At 35.5% G+C, this 21,453-nt stretch overlaps 3 long non-coding RNA genes and 3 other non-coding genes across 6 annotated transcripts in view; 3 read left to right on the top strand and 3 right to left on the bottom strand.

Moving 5' to 3' along the window:
• LOC141381752 (uncharacterized) overlaps positions 1 to 21,453 on the top strand; it is a 537,547-nt gene that overhangs the window by 338,090 nt on the left and 178,004 nt on the right. The window lies entirely within an intron of this gene.
• LOC141381781 (uncharacterized) overlaps positions 1 to 21,453 on the bottom strand; it is a 157,920-nt gene that overhangs the window by 56,515 nt on the left and 79,952 nt on the right. The window lies entirely within an intron of this gene.
• LOC137491568 (uncharacterized) lies at positions 2,125 to 5,181 on the bottom strand. The gene is made up of 7 exons (XR_011011549.2): positions 5,076 to 5,181; positions 4,864 to 4,971; positions 3,947 to 4,030; positions 3,772 to 3,826; positions 3,597 to 3,672; positions 3,346 to 3,522; positions 2,125 to 3,010 (listed from the first exon to the last, which is right to left on the bottom strand). It is a non-coding gene; the product is annotated as an uncharacterized lncRNA (long non-coding RNA).
• On the bottom strand, positions 9,312 to 9,393 carry trnas-cga (transfer RNA serine (anticodon CGA)). The gene has a single exon. It is a non-coding gene; the product is annotated as a tRNA-Ser (tRNA).
• trnas-gcu (transfer RNA serine (anticodon GCU)) lies at positions 11,270 to 11,351 on the top strand. Its single transcript has one exon. It is a non-coding gene; the product is annotated as a tRNA-Ser (tRNA).
• trnas-gcu (transfer RNA serine (anticodon GCU)) lies at positions 13,203 to 13,284 on the top strand. Its single transcript has one exon. It is a non-coding gene; the product is annotated as a tRNA-Ser (tRNA).

The raw sequence follows: 21,453 nt of genomic DNA, 5'->3' as shown, positions 1-21,453 counted from the left end.
TGATAACCTAAACCATATTTAAATAACATGGAGTGCAATAGGCACAGCAGGGAAGGGCTTTTTAGAGAAGGAAGGCTTTCCCCTCACATTAAGAAGTTATTTAAGACTTCAAGGTTTGGAGATCTTTTTCGTAATGTTTTTTATGTGGTTCAAGATATTCACGTTTGTGTTTTTCGTGTTCCGATCACAGTGATCTTAGCAATAATATCTGATTATAGTATATGCAAAAACAGAAATATAGAGTAATTACTTTAAATATTAATGGGTTACTAAATCCGATTAAAAGAAGCAAACTTGTGGCTAAAATTAAAAGAGAAAACCAACAGATAATCTTCTGGCAAGAGACACATCTTTCTGATACAGAACATAGGAAATTAGAAAAAATGGGATTTAAGGTTTTCTTTTTCTCATATAATAATGGTCATAAACGAGGAGTAATGACATTAATCTCAAATAAAATCAACTTCCAATTAATTTCTAAGATTACTGATAAAGAAGGGCGATATAACCTAATTAAAGGAACTATCAACCATACCAAAGTTACATTATTTAGTATATATAGACCACCTGAAAAAGACAAAGCATTTCTCAAAAAAATATTAAGTGTTATAGCCAAGGAGACATCAGGTACGTTGATCTGTGAGGGAGACTGGAATGTACAACTTCAGCCTAAATTGGACTCATCGTCTAATAAGCAAATTAGTCAAGAAACTAGACAAATAAGATATTTAATGAAATAATTAGGCTCGATAGATGTATGAAGAGACATATTCCCTCTTAAAAAAAGAATATACTTTCTTCTCTTCTGCCCACATGTCTTATTCTAGAATTTTTTTATTTTTTTTTTTAATGTTTGGGTCAGATCAACATAAAAGAAAAGACTATAAAACTGGAACAAGGGACATCTCAGACCATGCAGGAGTATGTTTAAGAGTGTACCTGGACAATAAACCAAGTAAGACATTTTGGCGATTTAAACTTAAACATTTGAATGATTTAACGTGTGTAGAATATGTTAAAAAAGAACTATTAGAATATTTAAAACATAATAATAATAATGCAGAGGTGTCACCTAGTGTCGATGGGACGCAGCTAAAGCTGTTATGCGAGGTAAACTTATAATGTGGTGATCAAGAAAAAAAATGGAATTGCATAAATAATCTAAAATATCTGGTAAATATCCAGATATTTTTAATAATATCAAAGAAGTTAAAGTGGAACTCAATAAAATATTTGAGGGCGTGTCCATACTTGCTAATTTAAGGACGGGAAAATCCGTTTTGCGCCATGGCGCATGGTCTAAAAGGGTTGATTTTATTTTCTTAATGAGTTATAGGTGTGTTTTGAGAATAAACCAATGAGCGACTCATCTCCCATTACCTTTAAGAGCCAGTTGCGTCACGTCATGAGCGCATTTGCTATTTACATGACGTAAAGTAAGTTCACTTTCGCTTTTGCTCTCGTGGATAGGGAAACCTTTACGCTCAGACATCAATTAGCCTATAAATAATTAATTTTGTTTGTTAAGCGCAAACATTTGTTTCAAAACTATTTCTAAATTCAGTTCTAATTTCCAGCAAACGAATAATTTTAACATTGATAATCAAGTGTGTTCAAAAAACTGAGTTATTTCCAAATACACCTGCTGTGCCCCATACGACCTAAAACCTGACAGGTGGACAAATCTAAGCTTGTTTTTAATCAAACAAATATAAACATGGATATAATAAATAATACTGCCAATAATAATAACATTATACAAAAGCAAATTAAATGAACTGAAAAAGCCTCTCGAGATGAAGAAAGTATGAAGGCTGTGGTTTTAAAATTCATGTAGGCTAGAAATTAATGTTTTGCACTCTCAGAAAAAAAGGTACAAAATTGTACCTTTTAGGGTACAAATGGCCCGTCACTGGGGTGGTACCCTTAAGGGTACAAATTTGTACCTCTATTTAAAGGTACAAAATTGTACCTTCCACATTTGTACCCTTTAAGGGACAATTTTGTACCCTAGACACTGAAGGTACAGAAATGTACCTTTTTATATTATATAGTATTTTCAGGGTACTGACCCAGGCATTTTGATCCTTTAGTGACTGCATGCACAAATAAATAAATAAAATATTTTGGTTCACAGATGTCCATTTTTATTTACTAATGTAGAAATATTTCATTACAACTCACAACTGAATGTGTTAAGAAATAAAATTACACAGCAAGTATAAAGCAGACATGTAAAACAGTAAAAAGAACAATTTAGATAAGAATAAAAACTAAATCTTAACTTAATACAAAGACCACAAGAATACTGTTTAAGATTTATAAACACATTACACAGGCTACATCAAGTACTGCACTTTACAAAGTCCAAAGTATTTGTCTTTAGTCAGAATACTCGGTCATAATAAATAATTTGTCATCAACATTTTCTCTGAATTTCAGAATGAAGGCAAACTTTCTCTATAAATTGCTTCAAAAGTGCAGAAAACCAAATACATCAGTAGCCTCTTCCTCAACATCAGTAGATTACTCCTCATCATCCTCAAGTGGAGTTGTAATTTGTTGTAACACAATATGTGTTTATGTTTTTGATAAACATGACATGTAAAGCACTCATATCTGGAAAATGTTCTTTGATGGTCATTAGGACCACAAGTTATTTAAAAATTTGCTTTATGCATGAATGATAGTGTGCTGGATTAACTTGATGATTGTGATTATCCCAAGAGCATGTAGAGAAACAAAAAACAAGGTTGATCACTCTGGTAACTGGAGTAGATCGAGGCTTGTCACAGTCCACCGTTCATTCAAAATATTCCACTGCAGAAACATCAGGGTGTTCTTCTAATAAGATGGATATGTCAAAAATGTATATTCGTCCACACCATTAGCCCGGCCAATCGCAATCCCATCAACTCTGAAGACTGCCGTGACTCGTCTTGTTAACACAGTTGTCCAGTCGGTGGCCTCCTCCTGTACTTGAACTGTTGGATGTGGTGAAGATGGTTCACTGTAAATGACAAAGCAATAATTACATTAATATCAGTCACTCTATCACTGATGAAGAGAAAATCAACATGCATAGAAAGTGAAATAATTAATATTCACTGATTAAAAAAAAAAAGTATCACAGATTAAAAGACTAATATAAATTTCATTCATTCATTCAACTTCTTTTTGGCTTAGTCCCTTTATTAATCTGGGGTTGCCACAGTGGAATGAACCACCAACTTATCCAGCATGTTTTATGCAGCAGATGCCCTTCTAGCTGCAACCCAGTATTACGAAACACCCAGACACACTTATTCACACACACATTTATACACTACAGACAAATAAGCTTACCAAATTCAGCCATAGCGCATGTCTTTATACTTGTGGGGAAACCGGAGCACTTGGAGGAAACCCTCACGAACACTGGAAGAATATGCAAACTCCTCACACAAATGCCAACTGACCCAGCCGAGGCTCGAACCAGCGACCTTCTTGCCGTAAGGTGACAGCACTACCCACTGCGTCATCCTAATATAAAGAATATCAAGCATTATAAAATGCATTTATCACAGCATATACTAAACAGAAAACAACATACGCACCGGAGCACAACCAAATGTTGAAGTGTCTCGCTTAACAAGGCTGTCAACATGAGAAGTGCTGCTGTAAAATCAATTCCTGGAACATAAGATGTGGCATACAAACAAATATGAAGGAATCCATACAAAGCTAGAATTTAATAATATTAATCAAGTGGAGAAAGTTTAGAAAGAGTACCTTAGAGTCAGGTCCATAGCATTCTTCAGTTGATCTCGCATCTTTCGATGAAAACCTAGAAAATAATTTTAAACATGTGGGTGTACATTTATTGTTGTTTGTAAGTAAAAACCTACAAATTTAAAATAGTATGTAAGCCATTAAAACCATGGTATAGATAATGAGACATACTTACATCTTGTAACTGAGCCATGCTTTCTTATGACATGCCTTCATTGGTCTGATGCTGTTAGGCTGCATTCTGCTGTTCAATCTTGTCCTGAAAGACAATTGGAAACTTCAAAAACTTCTGGAAAGCAATAAGATGAAGCAATAACTATTTACTTATTTTGAGATATTAATAAAATAGGTAAAATAGCTCAAGGTACCAGTTTCAGAACAGATGAGACAAATTATTACAATAAAGAACAAAGTATAACTTAAAACGTCGATTTATACAACATGGTATGTTAATAATTCTACATTAACATAAGTATAACGTTAAACGATAGTAAAGCACCAACAATTCTGGACATGAGAGTTTGTGAACACTCCTCAACATTAATGTAACTTAGACACTGAAACGAAGATATGAAACTTAACGTTACGCACGCCACGTTTGTAACTAGCCACGTTTACATAATCAGTCACTTTGTCTGTGACAAAATTGTGATTTTTCTTCACAAAATGGCGGTGTAACTTAACTTATATAACCGTCTAAAATTACATTTCAGCCGTCAACCGTGGCTAGAAAAATGGCCTCAAAATATAAAACATTATCGATAATTACAAATTTCCAGTATTAATAACAAAAGGTTTTATATCAAGGTAACGTTATATGAAGACTTTAGTCGCGCGAGCTCCGGGCCACACCGCACATTACTCACGGGTCACGGCCCGATTCCGGTGCACGGATACGGCAGCGTCGCGCTTCTGCCGCCGCAGCTGGCCCGAGTGTATTTTGCTAATTGGGTTGCGATTATATTCCGCCGTGGCAACACTAACGTTAATTAATAAAGCAGTAACGTAACGTAAGATATAAGGCGCGAATACGTAACGTAGGCGACAAAGGGAACTTTTACACCGAGAAAACTAACAGCATATAGTACTCACCGTCTATAACGTTATGTCCCTCGGTGACTTCGATATCACATTGTATTAACTTCTTTAATAAGCTGCAGACATCTTAGCAAACTCCATCCTGCAGGCCAGCCCGGAGCACTTAAAGCGGGGGATAGCCGAGACCCGAGAGTCAGACAAAATCAACAGAACACGGCTTCACATGTAAAAATGAGACTGAAAATATATCTTTAATGCATTCTTACCTGATAAGTGTGGACTCCAAAATAGACTTTTCTTTGAAAAGCGTGCGAAGTTCTGTGTAAACAGCCAGCATACTCTACCGACCGCCTCAGTAACAAACACTACTATAACGTCTCAACAAGCCAAATTCTTAAAGAGACAGCAACATCACCACCTGTATGAAGATGCTGTCACTCTGCATGGTTCTTATTCTACATCCCATAAACTAAAGGGTCTTAAACAATAAGCAAAGAGCAGTATTTACGTTTTTAATGATTAAAATTACATTCAATTATAAATTAAATTATTAACATTTGTGAGAAAAAATGTAATTAAAATACATGAAAAAAAATTAATTATTAAAATATTTAATTCAATCAATTTATTAATTTATTATATTTTTAAATTATGTATTTTAGTATTAATGTTTAGTATTAATACATTTAAATTAGTGTTATATAGTGTCTTGATCTTATCATGAGCTGAGGGTACAATTTTGTTCCTATAGGGAAACAAAATATATAATTGTACCTTTAAAGGTGCCAAATTGGTCCTTTACGGTACAATTTTGTATCCAAATGTGCTATAAAAGGTACAAAAATGTACCTTTCAAACCTAAATCTGGACATTTGTACCTTTATAGCCCATTTGGGTACAAAATTGTACCCTAAGGACCAATATGGGACCTTTAAAGGTACAATTTTATATTTTGTTCCCTCTAGGAACAAAATTGTACCCTCATTGTACCTTTTTTTCTGAGAGTGTGTAATAATTTATTCATTTATATTTATATCCTATATATATATATATATATATATATATATATATATATATATATATATATATATATATATATATATATATATATATTTCCTTATTATATATATTCTTAATATATTATATCTTTTTCATATGTAATGATATTTGCGTATTGCTCTGCATCTTGTGTGTAGTGTGTAAGCCAGGCGCACTTTGCGCCAAACAATAGACCAACTTTGTTCTGGTCTAAAGAACAGACTATTTACAGTTTCTCAAAATAACAACGCGCCAAAACACGCCTGCTTTTTTAGACCAGAATGCCCATACAAGCACATACGAGCGCAAATGCATTTGCTGTTTAAACAGTTTGCGCAATGCTTCAAAATGACCCTTGCGCCGAGGTGAAAGTAGCAAATAGCAATTGCTTTGCGTCTTGTGCCACATTGCGCCGGGTGTATGATAGGGCCCTATGCATCTATATTAGCTAAACGATTATAGGACATTCTTTCAGACCTAATAGATACTTATCAAACAGGTTTTATAAAACAAAGACAAACATATGATAATATATGGCGAGCCCTTCACGTAATAGATTATATAGCTCAAAACAAGATTAGCACTCTTCTAAGTAGCCTAGACGCAGAAGAAGCTTTCGATTCGATGAGTTGGGATTTTTTATATTTAGTTCTGCAATGATTTGGATTTGAGAATGACACTATACATTTTTTAAATCTTTATATTAAACTCCTACAGCTAGAATTAAAATAACTGTGGATATTTTCAGAACATATTATATTAGAGGATGTCGACAAGGGTACTCATTAAGTCCTTCCTTATTTGTATTATTTGTTATACCATTGGCACAACTAATCAGAGATTATGCAGAAATAAGAAATATAAAATTTGTTTATATGCTGATGATGTGTTTCTGTTTCTTACATACCCAGAATTTAGTTCACCTAAGGTGATGCATTCTCTTGACAAATTTGGATTACATTCAGGATATAGATTAAATTTACTTAAAACACAAACTCTTTAATGCAACTATAACCCAGATGATAAAATACACAAGGATTATGCATTTAAATGGAAAATACCTTCTATCAGATATCTTGGGAGTTCAAATCTCTGCAGACCTATCAGATATCTATAAAAATAAATGACTTTCCCATTACAGAAACTATAATAAAGGATTTGAACAGATGGCCCCTTCTATCTTTAGATCTATATAATCGAATAGAGATAATAAAGATGAATATATTACCATGCCCACTTTTTCTCTTTAAAGCTTTACCAGTGGAGAAACCAAAAAGCCAATTTGATGAATGGAAAAAACTAGTGTCTCGCTGTAAGGCAGCACAGCTTAGACACATAGTTTGTTGGTGCAATGACAAATACTGTGCAAAGTGGAAAGAATTTGAAGAATTACTAATCCACTTACCTCTCCAATAATTATTAGGAGATAGAAACTTCTAACATACAGAATTGCATAAATTGAATTCCCTGACAAAGAGCTCTTTAGAAATTTGGTACAAAGAATTAAAGAATCCTAAATGTGAAAAACAAGCTAAGATATTAAGAGGGGTTGAACGTGATATTCAATTTAAACCAGCAAAACTAGATCTAAGATTTAAACAATGGAGTTTGTAGGCCATAACATCCTTCTGTCTCAACACTACTGATAATGAACTAGAAAGTTTTCAACAACTTTCCAATATATATAACTTAGATAAACAAGACTTTTTCCGTTACCTTCAAGTTAGACACTACTTCAATAAAAGCATAAGAGATTCTGAAGACATAAAAACAACAGTAGTGCAGGTATTTATAGATGCTTACAAAAAGAAGGTTAATAAAAAAACTAGTATCAAGAATTTATTCCTGTCTGACATTAACAAAGAAACACTCAATAATGTATACAAAACATAAATGGGAAAGGGTAGCCAAATTAATACTAACAAATGAGGAATGATTGACTCTTTGGGAAACACAAATGATCACAATTAATTCCGATTAATGGAGGGGATTTATTTGGAGAAATGTTATCAGGTTTTTTTATATCACCTAAAATAAAATACTTTCAAAGTAGAGATCAAAAAATGGTGAATGCTGGAGAAAATGTGAAATTGTATTGGCAGATCATGTCCACATATTTAGGGACTGTAATATTATACAAAAGATTTAAATAAAGAGATAAATGCAATAATGAGATTGAATCTGGTATGTAATTTTAAAACTATGTACCTGGGAATTTACTCTGCAGAAATACCATAAAATGATGTGTATCTTCTTAACACACTACTAACAACTAGCAAAAAGAACATTACAAAAAAAAAATGCTAAAGGAAGATCCTCCATCTGTAGGCGAATGGTATGATATTGTTAAAGAGGTGTATGACATGGAAGTACTGACATTTAACTTGAGACAACAAGCCTATAAAATTTCTGCATACTGGGGTAAATGGTTGAGAAGAAGCTTCTTGCTTTAAGTGGGGAGTCCCCAACAGATTTCCATCGCCTAAACAACTCAGCTACGACTACATGTACTGCCATGTCCTAATGGCTAGTACACATGTTGTGCATCCAGATGAAACTTTCGGCAAGCGATTGCTCAACCGCAAAAGCTGTGGCTCCACAAAAAGGGTCTTATAAGGGTCCAAACGGGGACTTTAACCCTGTACCCTTAGATTGAAAGTTTGATGCGCTACTGACTGAGCCATCCGGGCTCCATGGCATTGTTTTTGAGTAGACAAGGTTTAGAGTTGTGGTCGGCGCAGACCTTTACGGTACACAAAAATTTTCTGTGACGTGGGGTTTAGGCTTGTGGTTGTTGTAGATGTTGCTAAACACAACAGGTTACTGTGAGGTTGGGTTAATGGTTGTTGTAGGTGTAGACATCAATAAAACAAAATAGTTTTACTCCATGTCTTGTAGGGGACAATAAATGGATCAATAGCAACTGCAGAAGGGGTTACTGTTGTTGTGGCAATGAATGGAGACTTAACAATTGAAAAGATTCCTTCCATGCCTTAGAAGCGTGACTTGATCAGTGCTTATCTACACAGCATGCTGGCATCAAAGGTCCCGTTGCTCATAACGTATCACTAGTCTTCCACACTTTAGGAAACATAAACATTCAGCACGTGCCATTAGCACAGCCTGCACTAAAAGGAGGCTGGAGATTACGGATGGCAACACAGAGTCCAACGCCAATATAACCTTGAAAAATCTGCTGTGACCCAGATTCAAACTGGAGTTGCTGCGGCCACAACGCAGAGTACTAACCATTATACGATCACGGCAAGCTATGGGACAACCACTGGACCTTCACTCTCTGTCAAATGTCTTTGAAAATGGAGGGCCTCCAGGGCAGTTAGGTACCATGGCTGCCGATTTATTTTTGTGGCTTTTGCCTACCATCACATCCCTTTTCACAAGAAACAATGGAGTTGTTAACAATCAAGGAAGGTCACAAATTAAAATACTGCACACTGCCAGCACGTAGTCGGCAGGACTCGAACCTGTGTGGGGAGACCCCAATGGATTTCGAGTCCATCGCCTTAACCACTCGGCCACAACTACATGTACTGCCATGTCTTCATGGCTAGCACACGTGTGGTGTGGTGCATCCAGATGAAACTTTCAGCAAGCAATAGCTCAACCGCAAAAGCTGTGGCTCCACAAAAAGAGACTTATATGCCCAAACTAGGACTTGAACCCTGGACCCTCAGATTAAAAGTCTGATGCTCTACCGACTCAGCCATCCAGGCTCCATGGCTAAGCTTTTTAAGTAGGCAAGGTTTAGGGTTGTGGTCGGTGCAGACCTTTAGGGTACACAAAAGTTTACCGTGACGTGGGGTTTAGGCTTGTGGTTGGTGTAGATGTTGCTAAAACACAACAGGTTACTGTGAGGTTGGGTTTTTGGTTGTTGTAGGTGTAGACATCAGTACAACACAATAGTTTGGACTCCATGTCATGTAGGAGACATTAAATAGATCAATAGCAACTGCAGAAGGTCTTTCTGTTGTTTTCTATAATTTCTTTCCATTCTTTTGGTCTATTTTTTTCAAGTTAGTAAATTGATTTTCAATAACTCTTGTCAAAGATAGAGAATAAATTGGAAATGCACAGCGATGAAGGAAGGGTGATTAACTTTAAAGAAAATCAATATGCTTTTAAAGATGGTATACTAAAAATGTTTTATTCTTGCTTATCTAAAGACATGTTTGTTACACCCAAAGCAGAAGAGTACTGAAAAAGATTATATCCCAATATCTAAAAGAAGGAAATATGGCAAAATTTGAGAGCTTCTTGGAAAAGTCCAGTTTTAGAGAATTTTGATTACATTTTCAGACAAAACTGTTTATTAAGTGAAATTAGATTGTGTAAAATAGGTTTGGCAAATTGTCATTTTAGAATTATAAGGTTCTATCTGCGTTCTGAATGATTTTGAGATATTGAGCTTAAAAGTTTTTGCATTCCATATATCAAACAATATGTGTGTAGCATTTCTCTTTCATACAATGATCATTTGCATTTAGAGAACCCTTAAGGTCTCTGTCTTGTCAGTTACTTTGCACTTGCGAATTGAAGTAAAAAACACAAGTCATTTTCCACTTGGAATTATGAGGTTCTATCTGCCAGATCATTCATTGAAGCTTTACTTTTCAAGAAATGCAATCAAAAAATGTATAAGTTGGTGTTGTAACAATATGTTGATACTTGAGAAAGTTAAATTTTGGTTTCTATAACATTTATTTCATGTTTTAGGATGAATATTTTTCTTGTTTAAATTGAGCTTACAAAGCTGGGCTAAATATTTTTTTCCAGTGCTGATGTTAGTTTTATCTAATTAATATGTTAATATTTATGACATTTTATGCTTTATATGAATTACTGAATTGTATTTATTGAATGATATGGCCTGTGAATTGAATTAAGTTTTTGCCCTTCAAGGCTTAATATTAAATTGAAAGACTTTAAAAGAAACAGACAATGACCAGATGAGTTTAATAAACACTGAATAGTGTTTCACTGACTATATGTAAACAAATAAATATATTTCACATTTAATATAGACAATTTTTAATATTGATATCTTTTTCAACAATATAAAATGTAACATTTCATTTCTTTTTTGTTGACGCGTGCTTCCGTGGAAGGTGTTTTACTCGCACCCTCTTATCGTTTTGAAGGATGTTGTTGCAAAATTTTATGTCATCTTTACCGAAAATAGCAGCAAATACATACAGAAATGCCATAGTCCAGCCCCCATCAGGAAAGTAAGTACATACATGACGAGGTGGCCGAGTCCATTGAATCCCTTTCTTACTGTTCATATGCTCCGTCGTTCATATGGAAAAACTGAAAGTCATCTTACCGAAAAATAGTTCCAGAAACATACATATACAAATATGTGCCACAGTCGTGCCTCCACCAGAGTAGGGGGAATATACTTGACGAGGTGGCCGAGTGGTTAAGGCGATGGATTGCTAATCCATTGTGCTCTGCACACGTGGGTTCAAATCCCATCCTTGTCGCTTGTATTCTCTGGCATTTGAGAGAGCCTGGTGCTTCTTTGGAAGTTCTTTTACTTGAATCGTCTAAATATGTGCCACAAATCGACCTCCACCAGAGAAAAAGGCAAATGTGTGACGAGATGGCTGAGCGGTTAAAGGGCCATGAAACCCCCTCGTTTCAGCAGGGTGTTTTCACACCTCTACTTTGGAAAAAGTCAGAAAAGTGGGCGTGTCCAGCTCTGTTTAGGGGGGAGTGTCGGAGGAAGAAAAGTGGGATGGTGTGGGAGTGTCTATTTGGGCACGCGCGAGTTTCAGAGTCAAAATTCACACACACAGTAGAAAGTGATGATGTTTAACCTACATGGACATCTGTAGTCGAATTATTTGCCAAATTATTAAATGTTGGACTTTAACTGCAGTTTGGCTCTTTCATTCAGGGAATTCATTCATGCCCTTCGCGACAAACGAGATATTTGAATCGAGGAACTGCTCTTAGCGTGTATTTTTCATGCAATGTTTGATACCGCACGGCGAATGAGAGAGAAAAAAAACCCTCCGCATTTCGCGGAAACTTAGATGCACACGGCAGGTAGCGTCAGAAAGCCGCGTGTGTTATTCCGGTCACTAAATGCGGTAAAAACCCTACACGAGGTTAAAGTTTGGTTGTGGTGCAAACATGTTTACACTCGGTGCAATAGTTTGTTAGATACGAACAAACTGAATAAACAAAGAGCACTGGTCGCTCACTTACCAAATCTGTAGAGACAGGACAATCACCAGCAACTACTAGAGCCGCGTCTTTATGAAGAGAATACTACAAGCGAATCCGGATCTCAGCGTTTGCAGATGAGAACAGCTCTCAGGTAAACAATAATCCTCCTTAGACACGTAAGTTATTGTTGTCGAGCGTCGCGTACACTGTTAATCCACACGTGACTCTGAGCTCTCACAGAGAGAAAATGAAAACGAAACTTAACTGCAGCAAACTATAAAAGCAACACTTCACGCTTGTTTTGCCAACACAACGTGGCGTCTTTGTCGTGTAAACACGGTGATAGTAATGAATATTAATGAAGTTGCACAATAGAGCGCGCTGATTGGTTTGAACCAAGCCTTACTCATGCATTAATGCATCACACTGTAAGACGTAATAAGACACACTCTGGCACAGACGCCCAGTCTGCACGCTGGAATACAACGCTATTATGTCATGGCCGTGACGCAGCTTCAAAAATTAGTTTCAAACAGGAAGTACGAATTTGCTTGAAATAACGCAAAAACAACCAATTTACACTTTTTAGTGAAATATAGGTGTCCTAATAGTGTTTTTAGCAGTGTGGGACACATATACGACTGTCAACAGCTCAAAAAATGTGTTTTGGTGTTTCGTGACCCTTTAAGCCAATGGACTGCTTATCCATTGTGCTCTGCACGTGTGGGTTTGAATCCCGTCCTCGTCGCTCATATGATCTGGCATTTGAGAGAGCCTGGTGCTTCCGTGGAAGTTGTTTTGAAGGATGTTGTTGCAAAATTTAATGTCATCTTTACTGAAATTACCTGCAAATACATACATAAATGCCATAGTCCAGTCCCCATCAGGAAAGTGGATTATGCATGACAAGTTGGCCGAGTGGTTAAGGTGATGGACTGCTAATCCATTGCGCTCTGCATGCGTGGGTTTGAATCCCATCCTCGTTTCTCATATGTTCTGATGTTTGAAAGAGGCTGGTGCTCTCAGCCCACATCAGGAAAGTGAGTACATACATGATGAGGTGGCTGAGTCCATCGAATCCCATTCTTGTCATTCATATGGCAAAACTGAAAGTCATCTTACCGAAAAATAGTTGCAGAAACATACACATACAAATATGTGACGAGGTGGCCGAGTGGTTAAGGCGTTGGACTGCTAATCCATTGTGCTCTGCACGCGTGGGTTCGAATCCCATCCTTGTCGCTTGTGTGCTCTGGCATTTGAGAGAGCCTGGTGTTTCCTTGGAATTTTTTTTACTTGCACCCTCTTAGCATTTTGAAGGATGTTGTTGCAAAATTTAATGTCACCTTTACTGAAAATAGCTGCAAATACATACATAAATGCCATAGTTGGGTGAGCGGTAAGATGGCAGCATAGAACGTACTCTCCTGGTCAATGTGTTGAAAAAGCCCTTATACTTTTACCAATTCAAGTGAGCTTTGCGCTAGACGACTTCAAAATGAATAGGGCAAAACCTTAAAAGGGGAATTCAAAGCCAAAATTAAGCGAGGAGGAAAAGGAGACGAGGAATGATAACGACAAATTAGGCCTACCTGAGAAAGAACATGGCGCCAAAACTTTGCGAGCAGTGAAAGCACTCAGCAGAGATATCTCAGAACTGAAGACGGATTTAAGAAAATAATTCAGCCAATTCAAAGAGTTCAAAAAGGATATGAAAACAGAAGTGGACAAGCTGAAAAGCGACATAAACCAGAAGCTAGAAGGCATCCCCGAAGATATTCAGTCACATGGCACAAGACTGAATAAAGCAGAGGAGCGAATAAACTGAACTCGAGTTGGCAAACCTTGAACTAAAAGACGCCTTACTGCACACCTTGAAAGAGCAAAAAATGATGCAGAATAAGGTCACAGATCTCGAGGGCCAATCACGACAAAATAATATCCGAATATACGGTATTAAAGAAGGAGCAGAAGGGACGTCCATGATTAATTTCATCACATCTTTGCTAAAAACTGAGCTCTCACTGGACTCCAATTTAGACCTGCAGGTACAGAGAGCGCACAGATGAACCGCAACACGATGGCAAGCCGATTTTCTTTGCGCATGATTTCCCCATGGAGATTAATGCAAAACTGAAGGAATATAAAGAAGTAAAAAAAGTCCTCAAGGAGAACAAAATTAGAGTTCAGACGCCCTACCCAGCCAAGATGCGAATACACTGGGAGGCAGGACCACAACTTTACGAAAGCGTGGCTGAAGCTACGTAAGACTTGAATAAGAGAGGATATACGGTGGATCTGACGATGACGCAGCAGGTATCCGAAGACCATCGGTGTCGATGGGAAGAAAGACTGACATGCCGTACCCAGTGGCCAAGAGCTGGACGGATCGCTCCTGATCGTGTTCGGGAAAGATTGAAGAGCTTTCAGAGACAAACACCGAATGAAGATTACCTGTTGAGAAACACCGCTGACTGTTAACTTTAAAGAGGTATGTGGAGGCACTGTTACGATACACAACTTACAAATAACGCTATTTCAAATTACTTTATAAGTGCGAACTGACTTCGGCTGAAATACTTAAACTCTAACCATTCTACAATTTGTTTTTTTCTACAATGTTGCTTCATTTAAAAGGTAAAAACTACGTCGTTCTGGACTGAATATGTTTCATTTTGTATTTGAACAATCCTCATGATTCCTAGTTAGTTGGAATCCTCGATTGGATATAGAAATCATGTTGTTTAAAATAATATTTACTTAACTTAATAATCTGAGTTAAAAAGAAAAAAAAGATCGGGGACAAGTGTTTAGATTGGTATGTTAGAAATGAGGGGCCCCTGCAAGAGGCAGGAATAAATCCCTCTCCCCAGGACTGGAGCTGGGTTTTGCTGGGTCAAACGTGGTCCACAACTTTGAAAGCCAATGTTCTTTTTTCTTTGTTTATTTTTATTATCATTTTTGTTAGTTTTAAAGGTTGCCAACTTAACTTTCTGAAATTACCATGCAGAGATATGTTAAAATTGCATCTTTAAATGTAAATGGGTTAAATAACCCAATTAAGAGGAGTAAGGTTATAGCAAAAATAAAACGTAAAAAAAAAAACAAATCATATTCTTGCAAGAAACACACTTTTCCCCATCTGAACATGATACACTTAAAATAAATTTGGATATACACAAACTTTCTATAGTTCTTTTAGGAAAAATAATAAAAGGGGAATTTCAATATCAATACATAATTCTCTTAATTTTGAGTTGCTAATAGAGATATCAGATAAAGAAGGCAGATATATTTTGCTTCAGGGAAAACTAAATAAACAATTAATCACTTTAGTAAATATATATGCACCCCCTGGCAGTAAAACGCTGTTCAATACAATTATCAACCTTTTGGCTATGGAAACTAAGGGAATAACAATATGTGCAGATGATTTCAATATAGTTCATAACCAACAAAAAGACACTTCCAATAATAAAATAATTCAAACGGCTCAATTAAGAAGTTTTAAGAATTCATTAAAAGATCTTGGAGTATTAGATGTTTGAAAAGATCTTCACCCCTCAAAACGAGAATACTCCTATTATTCTTCACCCCATGCAGTTTACAGTAGGATTAAATATTTTTTTTATGTTTAGCAAGGGACAGACACAGGCAAAATACAAGTATACTAGGGAAAACAGAAGTAGTGGCCCAAATTAAATCAGAAATTATACTTAGAGAATGATAATGGGGAAGTAAGTCCTATAATCTTATGCACTGCAAATTTTAGATAGTAGATTTAACTACCTTGGAGTTAAAATTAACAGTCCCTCAGAGTTTTTATGGGAACCACTATAAGTGTTAAAAATAACACTTTTGAAAGTGTTAACATTGTCAACACCAAGAGAGTGTTAATTAACAAACTCTTATTGTGTAAAATATCTGTTAAATTTCCAAAAAATACCAGCAGCTGTGGTTGCCAGAATGTTTCTGTGAAAAACATAGAAGTTTTATATAACTGTATAAATTTACAAAAATTAACCATATTTCATGAACTAACACATTGTTTATTTTACAAAATCATAGCTTAGTGCACGAAAATGTAAAGTCTTTAGATGCAATAATGTTTTCATGTGTGATTGCTAGTAGCAAACAGATTTTGACTGCATTAGTAACTACACAGTTACCTTTAAACAAAAGAAGATGCAGCATAACATCAAATATTCTCAGTTCATCTTGGACTTGAACAGAGACGCTATTATCCTCCACAATGGTGACACAAAAACCCTTTTGCTGTTTTTCTTTCTTTTTTTTTTCATTTTTAGATTTTACGGAAAAATACCAGCAGCTGGGTTTGCCAGTAATCTGCTGTTTTCAACATTTTAGATTTGTAAATTCAGTTTCCAGAATATATCTGTTAAAAACAAATCCCATAGTCTGTATTTTCCATTCGAACACACGTAAGCCTTAAATTCCAGAGCAAAATCCCCACTAGTGTCCTCACTACAGAGGGCTGAACACTCAGACAGTAATGAAGTTAATGAGACAATTAAGTGACTAATTAAAGGATGATTGAGAATTGTTGATGAACAACAGTTAACAAGCAGAATCACTGAAGGACAGAAAAACACTAGCCAAAACCAAAGATGAAATCAACTGAGAAAAAAAAACTCTAAATAAAATAATAATCAATAAAAATAAAACAAATTATACAATAAAAAAAGTTATTTTTCAACATCTTTAAAAAAACTCATCACATTAAACAACTTATCATGGAGCTTCACCTATTACTGACCTTTGACTTTATTTCTGTCATGTGAACAAAAGCTCTTAATGAAACTTCTGTTGTTCATTTGAAGTCACCATGATGGAGGACAGAGTCTGCTTTAGTCAGGCTCTTCAACTTCTTGCTATAAATGTCTTTTAATTTGGCTGCTATAGTTAGTGTTAATTACACTATTTATACATATAACATGAAAAGCTGAAAGAAAATTAAAGTGTCAGTCTGAAGAGATTATTTATGATATCATAGCCATCCTTTCCGTTTTCTAAATCAATATCATATTAGTTGTGTGTGAGAAATAAATAATATACATAAATGAAACCACTGAAGCTCCAAGAAAACAAAAGCGATATTTACAATGAGAATGTTTGATCAATGGCAGAACTCAAAAACACCCAGACATCAACAATTAGTCTTTGAATCTCAATAATGGTGACAAAAAAATAAATAAAAATCAATAAAAAAAACACTACTGAAATATCACCTCCCAAAAACAACACAAAATAAAGGAAAAGAAAGAGATTGTAAGAACATAAAGCTGCATAATTTATTCATGCTGCAATGCATGCTGGGAGCTTTGTACTATGCTGGCACCCAGCATGCATTGCGGCATGAACTATGCAGCTTTTTTTTTAGCAACCACGGTTGAGGTTCATATCCTGATTCTTGATGTCTGTGTGTTATATGAGCAAGCTGGAGCTTGAATGTTTAGTGCATGACAGGTTAATTATTAATGGCATCCTAATTGTTTGTTGAATCTTCTATGAAGAGCAGCAAACAGCCAGAAGTATTGTCCCATGCAGTTTTAATACAACTATATTTGCATATTTTTATGAGTCAACTTATTAAACACCTGAAACTTTATCTATAACAATTAAGCATAAACAGTATAGTATCTCTTGACCTTTCTTGCTATAGCTGATGAGTTTCAGAAACACAGCTATAGCAGTCAGAGAAACATTAGAATATAAGAGTAAAGCTTCAAGAGCTCAAATAAGCAGCCTCTGATCTCCATGATGGTGAGGTCAAATGAAATATTTTTAATAAAAAAAATATAACCTCTGTTCATTGTCAAATATTCTTACAGAAATGAAGTCAAACTGTAATCAGTGAAGCTGCTTATGCTATTATTTAATGGAGTTGTTTAATCCTCTGTTTTAATTCAGTTGGTTTGGTGTGAGGCTGTGTCTGTAGTTTCATTTCTTCCTTCAATTTCTTATTCCTTCAGTGATTGTGCTTGTTAACAGCAGGTGTTCAACAGCAGGTGTCTGAATTCACTTATTTGTGGTCATTCACTCTGTCTAGTGGACTAAACTAATTGACCAATTTAAGGGCCTGGTGAATGAGGGTGTGGCGAGATTTCAGACACTCTGATTAGTTTCTTTAATACAAGAGTTTTCTACAAAGGTAGATACGTTACTCTGTGTGACAAGGAGGCAAATCAGCTTCTAACGCTGAGAGGGTTATTTTACCTTTATCTAACTCTAGAATTTTAACACTTTACTCTGAATTACCACAACATTTGAAATTTAACACCAATGAATTTGCTGTGTGGGATGCAGCTAAAGCTTTATTACGAGGCAGATTCAGCATCTGCTGAACGTGACGTGTGTGTCTGCCGAACATGTCGTCTGCCACATTACTGTTCCGCTGCTTAAACATGATGTCTGCGTCTGCTTCAAGGGTTTGCAGCACATTGCATACACTTATTCCTGCTTTATTATACCTATTCATTCTCTATCAGTGTTTTCACTTCTCCTCAGTTATGTTTCATTTGCAATTAAGTGCTTTTTACCTTTCTTATTTATAGCTTTTTGGTATGCCATATATGGTTATACCTATATTGCTTCTTTTATTGTGGTTACAGCTCACTGGTGTGTCTACAGTTTTGCAGCAGTGTGTGTGCACACCTGATGGCTGTGTTTGACCTATATTTCATGTGTGTGCTCATTTGAAGGCCTTTGCTTCGAAATTGCAAGGAAATTCCATTATGAAAAATTTCTGTGTCAAAAGCATTCAAGTGTGTTTAGTGATTTGCAAATGACTGTGTGTAATTTGCAAAAAGTGTGAAGCTGACAATGTGCTTACAGTTGTGCAGATCTAGCCTTGTGTTTTGCTCCATGAGTGTATGGTTTTGCTAATTGTAGGAAAAGTTTAATTTTAGTGTGTTAGCAATCATGAGAAACTGTAACTGGGTATTAGGTATAAACTATTAAATTTATCTTCAATAAATTTTTACAGTAGTATAATTATTAGTTTTCAATAAATATGTTTTACAGGAGCTATAAATAAATAATCTTCAATAAATATGGAAGCCAATGTTGCAGTATGGAAGAGGAAGCATGGAGGGGAGGAAGATTGGTAAACAGGAGACAGGGCATGGTAATTTTTTATTTATATTGAAATGTACACATCACCAGAAAGCTGAATAAAACACTTTTTTTTTTTTACATTTGTTGTATGGTATTTGTTAGGATAGGGCAATATTTAGCTTTCAGTCTATCACTGTTTGGTGAATACAGTATGTTCATGTACTTTATAGCAATATCTCTGAAACAAACCAAACCCAGATTATATCAGTATTAGTCAGTTAGAAATTATACGAGTGTTTAAGATTGATTACCGCAGTGTGTAAATGAAGCAAACGGATTTATCTTGAATGAGGCGTGTGTGTTCTGTACGGAGTTAAAATTGTGTTTTGTTACAGTGTTGTAAAGTTTTGGATGAAGTGTTTCATTTTGCATAAGTTCTGATGTGTTCTGTTGTTTGTGTGTATGGATGTGGAAATTGTGTGTAGTGTTTTGACAAAATTAGCCTTCATTTCAAAATTGTGCTTGAGCAATCAAAAAAAAAAAAAACTGTAAATGAACAATGACTCACTTACAGTTTTTTTTTTTTTTACACAAAATTACTTGTACTTCAGACACAATGACTACAACATGTGACTGATGTACCAACCTCCAGAACCAATTCTGCCAAACTACAAGCTGCTTTACACTCAAATTGCAGATTTAAAACACTTTTTTCAAAACACTACACACAATTCTCTGCGTTTGGCACAATTTTCATGCAAAAAATCTCTTGTTTTAACAAGGAACACAGTCATTTACAATTGTAAAGTCAGTTGTCCTACTTTGTATACTAACTCATCACATGAGTAAACACCTGTCACAAAGATTTGCAATTTAGAAATCAGAGCTCATCTGGTTCATAACTGGTTCACTGCCCACCCATGTTTTTATTTGTTTATCTCCTTCCATATTCTCCATTATTTAATCCTATTGAAGATTTTTTTTTTCTGCTTGGGGATGGAAAGTGTGTATGACCGAAATCCACACAATTTACAGTTTTTCCCAATTGATTACACACATTTTCTGAAAGCATGCCTCATATTGTCAGAACTCTAGGGTGAAACCCTTCAATTCTCCTGCAAAATGAAACATTACATTCAAAACAATGTAATTTCTTTTCAACATGGTATTTTGTTTTTAAATGACGCACACAAACCATCACATCAATAGACATTTATAGGATCAGTTGAACACTGATGTGCTGAATGTAAAACACTATGACCACTTCTTCTCCATTCATCATAATGACTTACTGTCAGCCTTTTTCGTTCAGTGTTACACTAACTACAGACATACATAGGCCTACAGAAGTGCATCATAAAATATTTCAGAATATTGTTTTTATACAAAACACACTGTACCACTTATATTTTACTGTATTTACCCAACAAAAACAGTGTACAGTGTTCATCCCAACCAACACAAAGGTGCACATAATGTGGTCTACATACCATCAACAGAAGGATTTACAGAATACAGTTACAGTAAAAAAATAAATAAATAAAGTGTGGATTTCGGCATACACTTTCCATCCCCAAGCAGGAAAAAAAATCTTCAATGGGATTAAGGAATGGAGAATATGGAAGGAGATAAACAGCTAAAAAATAAAACATGGGTGGGCAGTAAACCAGTTATGAACCAGATGAGCTCTGATTTCTAAATTGCAAATCTGTGTGACAGGTGTTTACTCATGTGATGAGTTAGTATGCAAAGTAGGAAAACTGACTTTAGAATTGTGAATGACAGTGTGTTCCTTGTAAAAACAAGAGATTTTCTGCATGAAAATTGTGCCAAATGCAGAGAATTGTGTCTAGTGTTTTAAAAAAGTGTGTTTTAAACCTGCAATATGGGTGTAAAGCAGGAATTGTGCTTGTAGTTCAGCAGAATTGGTTCTGAAGGTTGGTGCATCAGTCACATGTTATTGTCATTGTGTCTGAAGTACAAGTAATTGTGTGTAAACAATTGGGAAAAACTGTAATAGTGACAATCTGCCACCTACTGGCGATTTTAGTTTTCAGTTTAGATTTGACAATTAAAGCACATTTTCATTTTTTTTATTTCAAATAACATTAGGCTATTCAACGTTTTAGGATTAAACATCACTGTTTGTGTTATTATTATGAAAGGTTCGGGTTTGGTTAATCTTAAGAAAATTTTATTACAATTTAAAATAATGCTTTTCTATTTTAATATACTTTAAGTTTGTTTATGTGATGCCAAGTTTAAGTTTTTGACACTATTATGTCGGATGATCCTTCAGTGTATTGTCAAAGTTGTGATGTTAAATGTTTTTCA

The sequence above is a fragment of the Danio rerio genome, chromosome 4 (genome assembly GCF_049306965.1).
Source record: "Danio rerio strain Tuebingen ecotype United States chromosome 4, GRCz12tu, whole genome shotgun sequence".
Lineage (NCBI taxonomy): Eukaryota > Metazoa > Chordata > Actinopteri > Cypriniformes > Danionidae > Danio > Danio rerio.
The sequence above is the reverse complement of the archived record's forward strand: the minus strand, read 5'-3'. Positions and strand labels throughout refer to the sequence as shown.